At 41.8% G+C, this 15,741-nt stretch overlaps 1 long non-coding RNA gene across 1 annotated transcript; it reads left to right on the forward strand.

The window, feature by feature from the left end:
* Positions 1 to 3: 3 nt before the first annotated feature.
* Positions 4 to 5,775, forward strand: LOC115635583. Its single transcript, XR_003996639.1, has 2 exons — positions 4 to 4,129; positions 4,744 to 5,775. It is a non-coding gene; the product is annotated as an uncharacterized LOC115635583 (long non-coding RNA).
* Positions 5,776 to 15,741: the final 9,966 nt, after the last annotated feature.

The following is a 15,741-nucleotide window of genomic DNA, read 5'->3' on the forward strand; positions in this document are numbered from 1 at the left end:
TACATTTGATTTTTCCTTTCTAAGTGTAGTACTTTGCACTTGCCTTTACTGAATTTCATCTTGTTGATTTCAGACCTGTTTTCTAATTTGTCAGTCGTTTAGAATTCTAGTCCTGCCCTCCTGCGAGCTTCCAAGCATGGTGTCAACTACAAATTTTATAAGCATCTCTCCACAGCATTATCCTTGTTATTAATGAAAATAGTGAATAGTTCCAGACGTAGGACTAACTCCTGTGGGACCCCCTAGATTCATCCCTACCAGTTTGACAGCAAACCATTGATAATTACTCTTTGAGTATGGTCTTTCAATCAGTTGTATACTCACCTGATGATAATTTCAAATGGACCACATTTACCTGTTTTACTTATGAGAATGTCATGTGGGTCTGTGTCAGAAGGCTTACTAAAAATCAAGGTATATCATGTCGTCTACTTCCTCTCATCCACTAGGCCAGTAACCCTGTCAAAGAAGGAAATTAGGTTGGTTTGGCGTGATTTGCTATTTCTTATAACCCTACTATCTTGTAGGTATTTACAAATTGATTGGTTAATAATTTGTTCCAGAATCTTTCCATGCATGCAAGTTAGGCTGACTGGTCCTCTTTGTTCTCCTTTTTAAAGATAGGTACTGTTTTTGCCCTTCTCCAGTCTTTGAGTTATTCACCCAGCATCCATGAATTCTCAAAGATGCTTGCTTATGGTTACGAGGTTGCTTCAGCTGGTTCCATAATACCACAGGATGACTTTCATCAGGACCTAACAACTTAAATATGTCTAACTTATCTAAATGTGCTTTAACCTGTTCTTCTCTATTTTGGCTTGCATTCCTTCCCCTTTGTTGTTAGTATTGTGACCCAGTACTCAACACTATTAACCTTTTTAGTAAAGTCTGAAGTGAAATAGGCATTGAACACTCAGCCTTCTTGATGTCATCAGTCATTAGCTCTGCTTCCCTGCTAAGTAGAGGACCTACACTTTCTTTTGGCTTTCTCTTGCTCTTCATGGTTAATCCTGTGTTAACCCTAACAAGTACGTAGGGCTTACAAGTATCCTCTATCCCACTCTCATTTGAGTCTAGCTTCCATCTAGTGTCTGACTAGTAATGGAACACTGATTCTGTAACCTGCTCTGGAATAGAGGGTTTGACAAAACTGGCTTCCTCACCATCAGTTGCTCTGCAACCTGTCCTCGAATAACACATTAATTTCTGGCTATGCTCAAGAACTCTACCTTCCAGCACACCACTGGCTTGGATGCTGACCTGCAAATGAGTCACTTACCTCTTTGTGCCCCTCATCTTTCATAGTCCCATTTCAATTTTACCCATTTACCTACCTCAAGGGGTATGTTAAAGATATTAAGTGCTCAGTAGCTAGGGATTGTAATTTTTTTTTTGTACGTCTGTATAAGAACACATAATTAGTGGGAATTTTCTCATGAGGGTCCAGTGAGAAACGTTCTCTTGTTTTGAGATCATTTATATGAATAGCGATCAAAGAGCTGACTGTTGAAATGTCATCTAATTCTTTCCCTGTGTTTGTATTAAGCCTACAAGTCATTGCTTAGAGGGATCAGAATAACACTGTTGATGGTATGCTGGCCAAAACACATGTATATTTTCTTTATTAAGTGGCTTATACTGAGAGGTCATCAGACTGGGAATGGCAGTAAATCCATGACTTCCTGTCTTTGCATGGGAGTCTGGAATGGGGGTGAAAGGGGGTTGAAATACCATAAGCTTAATTGCCAGAAATGGGCAAGAAGAAAAGTTGTCCATGTTACCTGTGCATCTTTTGGAAGATTTGGGGTGGTCTAGGAGGTTTACAGAGCACCTCTCTAAGGCAAGACTGTCATAATGATGGAATCTCCCAAGAGTGGAGAAGTTGGCTGATTACCTCTTTCAATTGGCTGTACATAGTTGTTGAGCATTTTTGTAGGTGGAACATATTTGTAGTGTGAACAGCACTGTAACTTTTTGTACATTAATAAAGCTACGGTTTTTGTGTTCTCTTCAAAGCTGTGATATATCTGTATGGCTTGGTGAAGTGCCGACTGGTTTTAGTTTTCTGCAGAATAACAAAACCTTGCATGCGTTTTGCTTTGCACTGCAACCTGAAAGTTAACATGGAGGAGAGAGCTGTTCCCATCGTGGGGGAATTTTAAGTAAAATTCATTACTGCTTCATAAAAATAAGCAACAAACCCTGGCATTCCTTTGGTCTTCAGATACGACTGACACATGCTTACAATTTTTTTTTCACCCCATTTGGTTTCTGTAATGGCACTGGCACAATGCAAATCTTGATGTCTGTCAGTGACACTCAGAAATGATAATGCAATTAAAATTTAATTTGGCAAACAACTTAGTTTTTCTATAGTATGAAATGAAACTTCAGAGTAGTTCTGAGTAAAACTTTTAATATAGCAATGAAACTGCCAGTCTTTTCCCTGTGCCCGTATCTCTATGAATAAGGCTTTATAGGCCTAAATGTCAGTGCTCCATAGTGATTAATATGGTAGTAAAATAAATTACATGGTATTTCTTTGTAAATGCTGTGGTAGCCTTTCACTTAGAGGCTGGTACAAGCTAATGTTTTTGATGGTTCTAGTCTTGGCTAGAACTCGCATGTGGTATTGAGATATTACAATCGTTTTGATATACATACGTGGAGAAATGGGGTTCTCAAGGAGTTAACCCTTTGTTCCTCTGCTCCTTTTTCAAACTAGCATGATCACACCATTCCCCTTAAAGATTAGATCATTGGTAATAAATACTAATGAATGATGCTCCATTGGCTGTCAGGTGGCATTAACAAATTATTATTTTGTTTCCTTCTCTTTTGTCCCTCCCCAAAGGCCAAGTAGAGAATTAAAAAAAACAAATTGAGGGCAGTGTAATGTAAACAGAGTGTATCTTCATTTACTTTAATGGAGTTACTCCTGACTTGCACAGATTTGTAAGGGCAATCAGGCCTTAGAGATGCTGTTAGGTCATATAGTTTGACCTTCTGCTGTGTCTAGGTGACAGTTCTGACATCTCAATAACGTAATTGTCCCTCTAGCACAGGGAACAAAGGCCAACGGTGGCTTCAACTTTCCGGCTCAGGTCTTTGCCCATGGTTATGTTGTCATTGGTTTAGGTGTATTTAACCTTTTAAATGGAACTTTCAGAATGGAAATACATTACATTTGATTGTTTAACAGAAGTCTGATTCCCTAGACATATTAGCTGCATACAAAACAGATGTGGGGAAAAGGACAGTGTTACTGGTTTAGGCCAGAATTTTCAAACTGGATGCTTACATTTAGGTTCCTAAATAAGAGGCTTGCCCCCACTTTTTTGCTGTTGTAGAGCACTGAATCTTGTAAAATTACCTGTATTAATGAACTCTATGGAATTAATATTAGCCTTTAGTAAAATGCAGAAAGTGAGTTAGTTTCACAAGAAGAGGTAAGAAGTGGTATGTGAATAAAACTTAATTCTTTTTGTTTCTACACAAGTCAAATAAGTTTGTTACTCTTATGAACAGCTGTATTTTTTTTCTATTTATGAACAAGTCTGTCATCTTATCTGGTAAGATGTACTTTCCCATGGGTATATAGCATTAATTTTTTCTTGAGTGCTTGCATTTACTTGGGAAAGTCTAGAATATAGTTTTTAATGTCTGAAATAATACTTAAACTTACACAGAGCTTTTATCTGTAGGTTTCAAAGTACTTTACGGAGATGGGTAAGTATCAATGTATAGGAAAGAGAAGGGGAAAACTGGAACATCTTTGTTAGTGCATATATGTATGTGCTATATGTATCACTTCTGATTGTTGCTAACAATTTAATAGCTTGATCTTCAAAGACAATATGCAAACAAATCTTATCCAGAGATTTGGCTTTGTTCCTATAGTCTGTTTTCCTGGAAACTACATAGGGAATCCAAGTTGTCCCATAGTCCTTGTCTATGGAACGATTACTTGGAGGATACTGAATATGGGTATGCCATGCCCTCGATGAGGACCTGTGACATTATCCAGGATACAATCTGGACAGATGGACAGCTGTGTCGCCTCAGATCTCCAACCTGGGGTGTCTTTCATGCTGCTGTTCCTGCAGTGAGCATAGAGGAATGGAGAGAGGTAATTTGTGTTGTGTGTTTCTCTGTTTTACCTTTCTCCTCTCCTTGAAAGTCATTTCCAGCTGGGGTTCAGGGGGCAGCCAGTCTGTTTATACAGGGACCCCCAGCTGTTTTCTATTGCTAATATGTACACTTCTCACACATTTCTTCCTGCCAAAGAATCGTCACTTAACTAGGTGATAATCCACTTGATTTTATTGGCTTAAGCCACCCAGTTTAGTTGCTGGTTTGTCTATTTTGTTTCTGAGGAACTGGCTAGTGCCTCCTTTCGTAAACTTGGAGCATGTTACAGCGGTGTTATACAGTAGAAACTTATACTTCACCTACAATGTTGATACACCTATTTTACCAGGACAAAATAATGTCCAGCAGATTGAGTTGTCAAATAATACCTCACAAGGCATATTTTGTACAAAATATATCATGGTCATGTAAAAAGGATGGACATAGGGGTACAGTCTGTCAGAGGGTCACTGCATGCATAGGACCTGATCTAAAGCCCATGGAAGTTAGTGGAGTTTGACTTCAATGGGCTTTGGATCAGGCCCACAATCAGGTAAATCTGTTTGAGATGACCATTGGCTAAACTATCATCTCTTTTTCCTCTTATGTCAGTTTAGACTATACAGGAAAGCGCTTGGACTGACAGCTTTGGAAACAGACCTGTTCACAGAAAGCTGCGTCTGAAGCAGTGCAAGATGTGCCATGCCATCCCCCCAGTGTATCTTGTTGGACGGCATACTGGAATGAGAACTGGACAAATGTCAACCAAGACAGCAGAGGGCTGCAACTTTGTTTTGATGTTCACAATTATAGAATGTACATATCCCTGACCTCATAATAACTGTGCTATACTATAAATCTGGAGTTAATCCAGACAGATTAAGGGGCAGACTCCTGCTGTGGCGATCTGCTGGGTGCAACAGAGGGAGTGCTGGGAGAACCATGCTTGACCCTCTGATTCTCTCCCTCAATCCTGATGCAAATTAGAGTAACGCTTAGGCTACAGACTGCTGGAGTGTTATCCCTTAATATTCTCCCCTTCCCTGAAAGTGATGTTTCCTTTGCATTGAGGCTGCAAAGAGGGAGATACAGGAACTCTTTGCACATTGAAGATTCTCCCACATGGGGATTTGGCAGCAAGGGACTTGTGTGGATTTGCACTCCCTGAGTGCTGCAAAGGCAGAGGTTAGGAGTAGAGAATCTGCCCCTAGAACTTGAAAGGATCCTAGTACAATCGTGCTGTCAGAGCTATGGCCTACTGGCCATAAGTTATATAAAACTATATGTTGAGGTAACTAGGCATTCCCAACTTTCCTTATCAGTTTGATCAAATTACCAACAGTCAATCACAACTTTGCCTATTAGAGGAGCTGGATCACTAGGTAAGAAATACTCGGAATAACATTTTAGCATTTTGTTTGGCTGCTCTATGAAATTAACCATTTAGAATTTGTCAAGCAATGAATGGAGATTGAGGTGATCAAGTTTGAACTGATATCTGCAAAGTGCATTTTATCAGAATAAAATAGCCTAGGGCATAGGAAAAAGTTGTAATGAACTCAGGACATAAGCCTGCTCTTCCTTTTGCAACTTTTTTTTTTTAAAGGGAGAGTTCTTTTGGTAAAACCACCAGTGTTTGAAAGCCAGAATTAGCAAACGTGGAAGTGTGGGAATGCACATCTGTGGCCACTCAAGCAACCTTAACTCTAACCCTGTATCCTGCCAACTATCTATTCTCTTCATCTGTTGTACTTAACAAGTAAGATGGAAAAGTTTTAATGCAGGGCTTTCAGATGAAGGTGGTTTTGATGAGGACTAAGTTCACAGCCAGTGGCTGCAGATGTCTTAAATCTGCGCCTGTTTGCTCAGATGTGAAGTGCATGGGTTTGGTTTTGTACAAATGTATCCCATATGAAGGTGTGATCTGCCTCCTGCGTGGCTCATGTAAGCTACTTTTATTCTAGCTTTTGTAGTTCTAGGTACAGTAATTATGCATTTGTGCTAGGGGTCAAAGTAAGGCTCTCTTTGGGGTATTGGTTAATTTTCTGAATATGATCCATTTCAGTAAAGAGATGCAGTAGTGCTCTCTGCTGGCATGTGGCTTTAAGAAAGCAGGAGCCATTGTAGATGTAGCCATATGGCTTTCTTTCAGTCCTCCTAGACTGGCATTTGAGTGCTCCACATGGGTTTCTTCCTGTAGGCCACACCACTGTGTTTCCTGCCTGCTGCCTTCCCTCCCACACTCTCATATTGTGCCAATCCGCATTTAAGGCAAAAGAAATGTGCATGTTATTTTGAATAACTTCCACTAAGACGTTCCCCAGAATTAATCAAAGGCAGCGGTTCTCATTACGATACAACAAACTAAAACAATGAGGAGTTCCTAGCCAACCCATTTTGGAGTTATGATGAGCTAAAATTAGTTAAAGAAGTCAGATCACTTTTTTTAAATTATTCTTTAAATCCTCATATCTCCTAAACACCATATCCCGTTTTACTCCTGTTTTCCAGGGTCCTAAGATCCTGATCTAAAACAAATTTCGCAGTCAAAATCAGATCACAGGTAAATTCACCATACTGCAATAATTAGGATTGTAGTATACTATAAGTTTGCAGTCAGTTACTTCAATCTTATTAGGTCTCTAATTAGTCCTTTTATTAGCAATCAACAAGATGAGGAAAGATGTAATCATTGCTCTAATTAGCACCATTGGTAATCAGACAATAAGAAAATGCATGCTATGTGTAGCTAGCAAGTTGCAAAAACAGCACTTCTTTTTCACTGGCATTAAGAGGTTATCATCAGTGCCAAAAGAATCATTCATTGAAAAGATGGAAGGAGTGCACCAGGATTGAAAGAACAAAAAAGCTTTTCAGATGCTGCAATGTTAAGGTTATAAAATTATCTGTCTAGTTTTTTAGAAGGTGGTTGATCACTGTGGGGTTTGAACATGGCAGTCCTGGGAAAAATATTAGGACTGCTATTAATCTTTTTGTTTTTATCAACTATCTGGATTTAGTTTCTTGCCTGAAAGATAAGACTTATATGCATTATGACTGATTCTGTGGATATGATGTCTTCTGTAAGTCATCTCTAAATGTCAAATGGAGGAGCGAAGTTATTAGCTTGTGGGCACGTGCACATTTCCAAACTACATTTGTGGAAACAACACTGGACAATAGGAGTCTACAACGTTCAAGGTAAGTTCAAAATAAAAGTGAATGCTTTTTTCTGGCAAATGTGTCACGTATCCCAAACTGTGAATCCCTGAGTGTTCCCCACAAAGCAAGTGCTAAGGTTGTGGGTTGAGCTGAACATGTAACGTAAGGCAGAATATGGAGTTGCTGTTCAGATAAAAAGATCCAGTGCAGAGAAAACAGATTAAATTGTGACAATTATAATGAAGTTGCCACAGCAGAAATTCAGGATGATTCTGGGAACTAGAATGTCAGTAAAGAGGAGACTCAAATGTACAGGAGAAGGTGGGAGGGTGCCACCAGGTTATCAGGTGTGATGAAAGGAATTGTTTGGGTATAGATAATGCAAGGGATGACTAACAGAACTATGGGCATCTGCTACAGACATTCAGAAGAGGAAGACCGCAAGACCTAAGAATTGATGAGGTATTCTAACTACCCAGGTATCTGTTGGGTATAGAGCAACAGCAAAAGATTCCAGAGTTCTGCAGGACAAAGCCATGGTGCAGAATGTAGAGTTTTCTAGCACATGAGAAGGAATCTGAACCCTGCTCCTTTTTGAGGCAGACACTGCTTGAGATCATAAGAAGAATGGGGAGTGGACACACAACAATGGAACATAGGTTAGAAATACAGAAAATTAATGTCACTTGAACACCAGCAGTTTTATTAGGCACTACTCGGGTGGCTCCAGGCACCAGGGCAGCTAGCGTGTGTGGGGGGCGGCATGCCGGTCGCCGTGAGGGCAGCATTCGGGCTGTCTTCGGCGGCTTGCCTGAGGGAGGTCTGCCGAAGGCACTGACCTGCAGACCTCCCACAGGCATGCCACCGAAAGCCGCCTGACTGTCGTGCTTGGGGCAGCAAAATACATAAGAGCCGCCCCGACTACTCTAATGCAAATAATAGAGTCCCCAACTCAGACTGGGTTCCCATTTTACTATACACTAAAGGGAGAAGCTTTCAACAGAACTTAAGTCCCAAAAGAGACAGGCTTCTGGGAGCTGAAGTCTCAATGGAAATCAGTGGGACTTGAGCGTCTGTCACTTGCACTTTAAAAAATTGACCCCGTACAAACACATAGTAAAAAAATAACCTGTATCCCGAAGAACTTAGTCTAGCTAAATGTCTTTGAGGAACAACAATTACAAAATATGCAGAGGAAAAACAGGAATGTTGGAAGAGGCTTGGAAGTGATAATGGGCATCACTACAGATAAGGTTTTTCTAATGTGATGTGATTGCCAAAAAAAAAAGGAGGGGGGAGGGGAAGGAAAAAAGGCCAGTGCAATTTGGACTGTCTATACAGAGACATATCAAGAAGCAAGAGGTAATATTCTCTTATACATCTCCAGTGCAGCTGCAACTGGAAATGGCCCTTTCACTTTTAGACAGCTCAGAACCAGCAAACTGGTTGGAGTTTAGAGTAGGACAATACAAATGATTACGGTGTGCTAGAGGTGTGACTTAGACGAAAAGATAAATGTGTCTAGCTTTTACAAATGACAGCTAAAGGCAAGGTGATGTGAGTTAATTATTTGAGATGCATTTATATAATGTGATGCACAAGGATAGAACTATGCAGTTGAGAGGGAAACTTGCAGAATTGTAGGAAAAAATTCTAGATTGTGAGACACTTTTGGATTATGGATAGTTTTGTAAGGGAAGAGTTGGAAGCACTAGCACTTCAGACTAGGCCAGGTAAAGCACTGGAACATGTACTGTAGAGAATAATCGGAGATTGGCAAGGAGACCACATGGATATTCTAATAGGTCTTTTCTACCTTTACCTTCTATGCATTGATGTATTTAGGGAGATGTGTTTGTGAAACTGGGGAAGAAAAGATAATTTGCTTTCATTTACTATAGTCCAAAATGAGGTGTACTCAATCTTGTCTTCTGGACTTGGTTTTTGTACCCAAGCCCCTGTGCCAAATAGTCATGACAACACAAGTTTAACCTCTGAGAACTTTTATAGTCTATCACAAAATGAAGCCTGTTAAATAACTTGTCTCAAAGTCTAGTGGAAACTTAATGTTCATATCCACTATAGACTTAACATAGTAATTTTGTAAAAGCTGTTTAATTAAGAAGCCTGATATTTACAGAGCCTCATTTCAGATGTGCTGAGGGTCCGTAACACCACTGGAAATTGATGGGAGTTGTGGATGTATGGAGTTACCGAAAACCAGGTGCATGTTGACTTATAAATATTAAATACTTCCATTGAAAAACAGTCCTCTTAAGACTTATACCCAGGACTGTATCTATGTAATCATAGAATATCAGGGTTGGAAGAGACCTCAGAAGGTCATCTACACTCCAACCCCCTGCTTAAAGCAGGACCAATCCCAACTAACTACTAAATGGCCTCAAGGATTGAACTCCCAACCCTGCATTTAGCAGGCCAATGCTCAAACCACTGAGCTATCTTTTCCAGAACAGTGGGGCCCACTTGGTTGTGTCTTTTAAGCATTCCCATAATGTAAATGCTACCCTTCCAGGGGAGAAGGATGGGTGCACACTAGAGACCGTTGCAAGCTGGAAAAACTGGGAATAAGTATCCACAATTATAGGACATCAATTTTCGAACAGGTAAAATGGAATCCTGTCCTTTCCATGTGCTTTTCTCCCCCCAGTAGTAGACTGGGAAAGCTGTGGTTCAGCTGTTCTATGGGTAGTTAAAGAAATGGAAGTATCATGTGTTTCAGATTTTGAATGCTCCCAGTCACTGGCACTTCTTAACTCCCAAACTGTACTGAAAATGACAAACTAATAAAAGATAAATATCTTGTATTTAGTCCATGTGTCTCCTTATTTCCATTTCCAAAGAGGCGGGTAAACATAAAAACAATCCACGTTTTCTGTTGGCAGCAGCCTGCTCACTTTATTGTCTGTGATTGTGTTTTTTATATAATAGACCAAACTACTGGGGACATTAGGAAGGGAAGAAGTGAAGAAGCCAATCACCTCCTCTTGTGGGGAAAGGGAACCCATAGGATCTCACTGCAGCCCCAAAACTGGCAGTGCTGAGTGGGGGGGCGGGACATGTAGCAGGAGTACATGTTGATTTAACTCATGACCTTGATAGCTTCTGTTTGCGAAATGCCTGTGGAGCCCTGTCTGTAAAATAAATCTGCTCCCCTCAACTTGCAGAGGAAAAACTCAAAAGGAGGAATGTAGTGGCAGCATCATCTGCCCTCCCTGAGGATGAATTCTTACCTATCCCCTAGGTGAGGGATCCCAGGCTGGTGCAGTGAGGTGTGAATTTGTCAATCTCCACCAGTGGTAGCAGTGATGGAAGATGTAGCTGCAGGGAGGCTCAGGCTTTTGTTTTAATCACTTTAAAAAAAGCCTGAGATCTTTTTCCCACCATTGCTCAATGCTAGTGAAGAATTATGGGTGAGGTGGCTAGTACAGGCACAGACGTAGATTGACTGGCTGCCTGGGAAAGGTGGAAGAAATGGTTAAATTCCAGTTTATGTTCATGTTCTTATTGTCCTCTGGCTGGCTGTGGTTGAAAAACCAGTCTCTGCAAATATACAGCCACCTTGCTGAAATTGTAACACTTAAAATTCTGCTAGTGCTGTTTTTCCCCCATTATCTGTTTGATTAATAGCTATAATAGTAATTGTGCCATTCCCACTAGGTCAGTGAGTACCTGAAACTAATGACTTCAAATTTTAATTTTGATATATGCTGCAACACCATGAGAGATGAGCAAGTAATACCCCATTCTGTTTTGCATTGTGTTTTTTAAGCCGTTCAGTGGGGATAAGTGCAAAATGTCATTGTTCTGAAGATGGCAGCAGTGATATAGGGGCATCCTTGTTAGAAGGCAATTCATGCCTACGTGACTTGGAAAAGGATGGAAATAGGTAGCGTACATGCACTTTCCAGCAGGCAGTGAAATACAGCTAGGTGTTCTGCTACCTTTTTGTCACAGCTCAGCTGCGTTACCCTTTGAATTGGACCTTGCTGGCAACTGTAGAGAAATCAGAAACAATCCAAACAATGCACTGGTAATGGCTTGTTAGTCCACTGGATGGTACTGTTGCTGTGTACACTCTTCATTATTATTTTTAATCCTGAAGGTTCCTGTACAGTTCAAAAAAGTTTGTTGGGTTGGGTTTGTGTGTTTTGTGTTTTGTTTTTAATTCGAAGAGGTAAACTGGGAGTGGAGAGGAGAGAAGGGTGTGCAAACCTTTTCTATTTAAAATGTAGCTCACACTCTCCAACCCCACATGTTTTGTGATCCGCCTCTTAACCAAAATTCGTCAGCGCCTGTTGACTGGACTCTGATTAGTATACATGCAAACGGTAAGTAGTGCCCTAACCAGCTACCCTCATCCAGCCTTTAAGTGATTATGCAGCAACATGACGTCCAGCTGGGGTTTTCTTTTTTTCTTTTTCTTTTTAAATTAAGCTACTTGCAGATATTATTGTACCTAAAAAAAGGAAAGTAATGTGGTGTAGCTCAAGATTAAGTGGGAAGCTTTCCCCTCAAAAGTGAGCATTGCTCTGCTTTGGTGTGGATGTTTGCAGGATCAGTAAGGGGCAGTAAGTTAGACTAGAATCATCCTAGAAAAGCTTGCTGTGCATCATATTATTTCCTGTTTTGCAGCGGGAACCTTGCTTAGCCAGAGCCCAACACTTGAGTTTAGAGTGACCAGATGTCCCGATTTTATAGGGACAGTCCCGATTTTTGGGTCTTTCTTATATAGGCTCCTATTACCCCCCACCCTCATCCCGATTTTTCACATTTACTGTCTGGTCACACTACTTCAGTTTGGTGTTTGTTTTTGCCCCTGCAGTGTCAGACAGCCTCGCTCATGTGTGAAGTTAGGGCATCTGAAGATTGGTACTTGTGACTGTTGTTCTAATGTCTTGGTAAAATCTTATTAATGTGACTTAATTCACTCCAGCTTAATCTTTCCATTTTTAGTATCTCCTAGAGCACTCTTCCTCTGAACAAATGCTAAAGTATTTTAATAGGTTTCCTGCATCTGCAACTTGGAAGGTGGAGCTGTTCAGCAGCGCAGAGCAATGCTATCATGACTTATAGGAAAGGACGCAAAAATATATGTCCTGAGGCAACTGTAGCGTGAGCCATTTCTACTTCTCTAGCCCTACCTATTTCCCAGTTGCTGGAACTGGGCTGCTGATAATTAGCCAAACTGAAATTTGGTCAGGACGTTAGTTTAAAAGAAAGATGCTCTGAGTCTGTGATGACGACAAGTGACAAAGGCCTTGGTTAAACAGTGCATCCTAAAGATGGTACTTGTAGCATAGTTTCTTCCACCATCATGCTAGAGCATTGATTCTGTACTGACTCAAGGCGGAGTGCCACATATTGCATTACCAGCACACTTCTCTCAGCATGTTGGGTTTTTCTTCAAGGTCTCCCCTGCCAATATCAGCCAGACCTGACTCTAGCTTATGAGGTCAGACGAAATAGTGAGTAGGTATGGCTGCAATGGATAACACGATTTGATGTCCAGGATTTGATGATAGACTTCTACAAATGGGGATGGGGGTGTTGAGAGGTTGCTGCCTTTATTTATGGGGGGTTGTTCCTTACTCCAATTACTTCAATGGGAGTAGTGGGGAATAAGGCCCTATTCAAGATGGGAAAAAAGGGATCAGAATCTGTTCTTCTGCTTCAGTCTCTCACCTTGTGCTTAAGCCTCTCACTCAATGGAAAGTTCCATACTGGGATGTTTTAACACATGAATTCTAATTTTCTGCCTGTAATCTAAGCCAGAATCACCTGTAGCAGACAAATGTCTACTGAAAAATAAAATAAATCCTCCCTTTAATGTCAACAGAGTCGTTTTTTTTTTGAAAATGTCACTTTTCAAATGGGAATAAATCTGGTGTTCCTGCCTGTAATAACACTTTCAGCTACAGCCAGGACAGTTCTAGCGAAGAGGGAAATGTCAAAACCCAACAGTCCACGATAATAGTTATAAGTTTCAGAAAGAGGGAATTGATAGATTTATTTTATGGAGATGAATGATGGAGGAGATGTTACATGTACAGGAAAGAGCAGGACTGCCTGTGAATACTTGATGTGCATGTGTTTTGCACGTACTCATGAGTGATGGAATGACTGGCTGGGCTCGTTTAAAGATGTAATAAATCTCTCTGCTCAGAGAAGGCTGTTTCCTGCAGCCTGGGTGTGGGTTGCGGAAGCTGCTGAGACGTGCTCCCTGTGGTGATAAAATGGCTATGCAGTTAGGCCTGGTCTACACTATGCGTTTAAACCGAATTTAGCAGTGTTAAACCAATTTAACCCTACATCCGTCCACACAACGAAGCCCTTTATGTCGATATACTCCTCCCCGACAAGAGGAGTAGTGCTGAAATTGGTATTGCCATGTTGGATTAGGGTTAGTGTGGCCACAAATTGAAGTTATTGACCTCTGGGCGGTATCCCACAGTGCACCATTGTGACCGCTCTGGAAAGCAATTTGAATTCAGATGCACTGGCCAGGTAGACAGGAAAAGCCCCGCAAACTTTTGAATTTCATTTCCTGTTTGCCCAGCGTGGAGCTCTGATCAGTATGGGTGGCGATGCAGTCCCAAATCCAAAAAGAGCTCCAGCATGGACCATACGGGAGATACTGAATCTGATCGCTGTATGGGGAGACAAATCTGTTCTGTAACGTAGCTCTGATAGAAGATGAAATGCCAAAGCATTTGAAAAAATCTCCAGGCTATGATACAGAGTCCACAGCACAGTGCTGTGTGACAAGCATAACGGAAAGCTAAAGAATCAAATGGACGTTCAGGGAGGGGGGGGGAGTACTGAGGACTCCAGCTATCCCACAGTCCCCGCAGTCTCTGAAAAGCATTTGCATTCTTGGCCGAGCTCCTAATGCCTGAAGGGTCAAAAACATTTTCCCGGGTGTTTCAGGGTATATGTTGTCAATTTACCCTCCCCCCCCCAAAAGAAAAGTGAAAAAAATCGTTTCTCGCCTTTTTTCAATGTCACCCTATGTCTACTGCATGCTGCTGGTAGATGGGGTGCTGCAGTGCTGAACACCAGCATCCCCTTCCCGCTGGCAGATGGTGCAATATGAGTGATACCCATCTTCATCATCAGCCTGTGAGTGCTCCTGGCTGGCCTCGGTGAGGTTAGTCAGGGGCGCCTGGGTAAAAATGAAAATGACTCCCGGTCATTCCCAGCAGATGGTGCAAAACTGCTGGTAACCGTCCTTATCGTAGCAACTGGAGGCTGAGCTCCATCAGCCCCCCCCCCTTTCATATCTAAAGAAAAGATTCTGTACTGCCTGGACTATCATAGCGGCGGGAGGCTGCACTCCTCTCCCCCCCACCCCCAATTAATGTTCTGCCTGGACTATCATAGCAGCTGGAGGCTTCCTCCCCCTCTTTCTATCTCACTAAAAAGTCAGTGTTTTGTTATTCATTATTTATTACTTCATCACACAAATGGGGGGACACTGCCACGGTAGCCCAGGAGGGTTGCGGGAGGAGGGAAACAATGGGTGGGGTTGTTGCAGGGGCATCCCCTAGAATGGCATGCAGCTCATCATTTCTGCGGGATCTCTGGGACTCTGACATGTAGCAGCTGTGCTCTCTGGTTCTCTAGTACACTTGCCCCATATTCTAGGCAAGACTGACTCTATTTTTAGACAAAACAAAGAAGGGAATGACCCGGGTAGTCATTCCCATTTTTGTTCATGCACCCCTGGCTGACCTCAGCAAGGCCAGCCAGGAGCACCTATGACAGCAGCAGATGGTACAGAATGACTGATAACCGTCATTTCATCGCCAATTTACAGTGGCAGATGGTGCAATAGGGATGGTAACCGTCTCTGCTACCTTGCAAAGGCAAATGAATGCTGCTGTGTAGCACTGCAGTACCGCATCTGTCAGCAGCATCCAGTACACATACGGTGACAGTGACAAGGCAAAATGGGCTCCATGGTTGCCATGCTATGGCGTCTGCCAGGGCAATCCAGGAAAAAAGGGCGCGAAATGATTGTCTGCCATTGCTTTCATGGAGGAAGGATTGAGTGATGACATTTACCCAGAATCACCCGCGACACTGTTTTTGCACTGGGATCTCAACCCAGAATTCTAATGGGCAGGGGAGACTGCGGGATAGCTACCCACAGTGCAACTCTCCGGAAATTGACGCTAGCCTCGGTACATGGACGCACATCGCCGAATTAATGTGCTTAGTGTGGCCGCGTGTACTCGACTTTATACAATCTGTTTTACAAAACCGGTTTATGTAAAATCGGAATAATCTTGTAGTGTAGACATACCTTAAGTTCTCTCCACAGCGGATCTTTGGGTTGCTGCTAGCCATGGTTAGTTTGGTTATGATTACACAGATTATCTCCTTGCCGTCACCACCACTCCCTTGGACTTGGAAGCTGTTGTC

The sequence above is a fragment of the Gopherus evgoodei genome, chromosome 15 (assembly GCF_007399415.2).
Source record: "Gopherus evgoodei ecotype Sinaloan lineage chromosome 15, rGopEvg1_v1.p, whole genome shotgun sequence".
In the NCBI taxonomy this organism is placed as follows: Eukaryota; Metazoa; Chordata; order Testudines; family Testudinidae; genus Gopherus; species Gopherus evgoodei.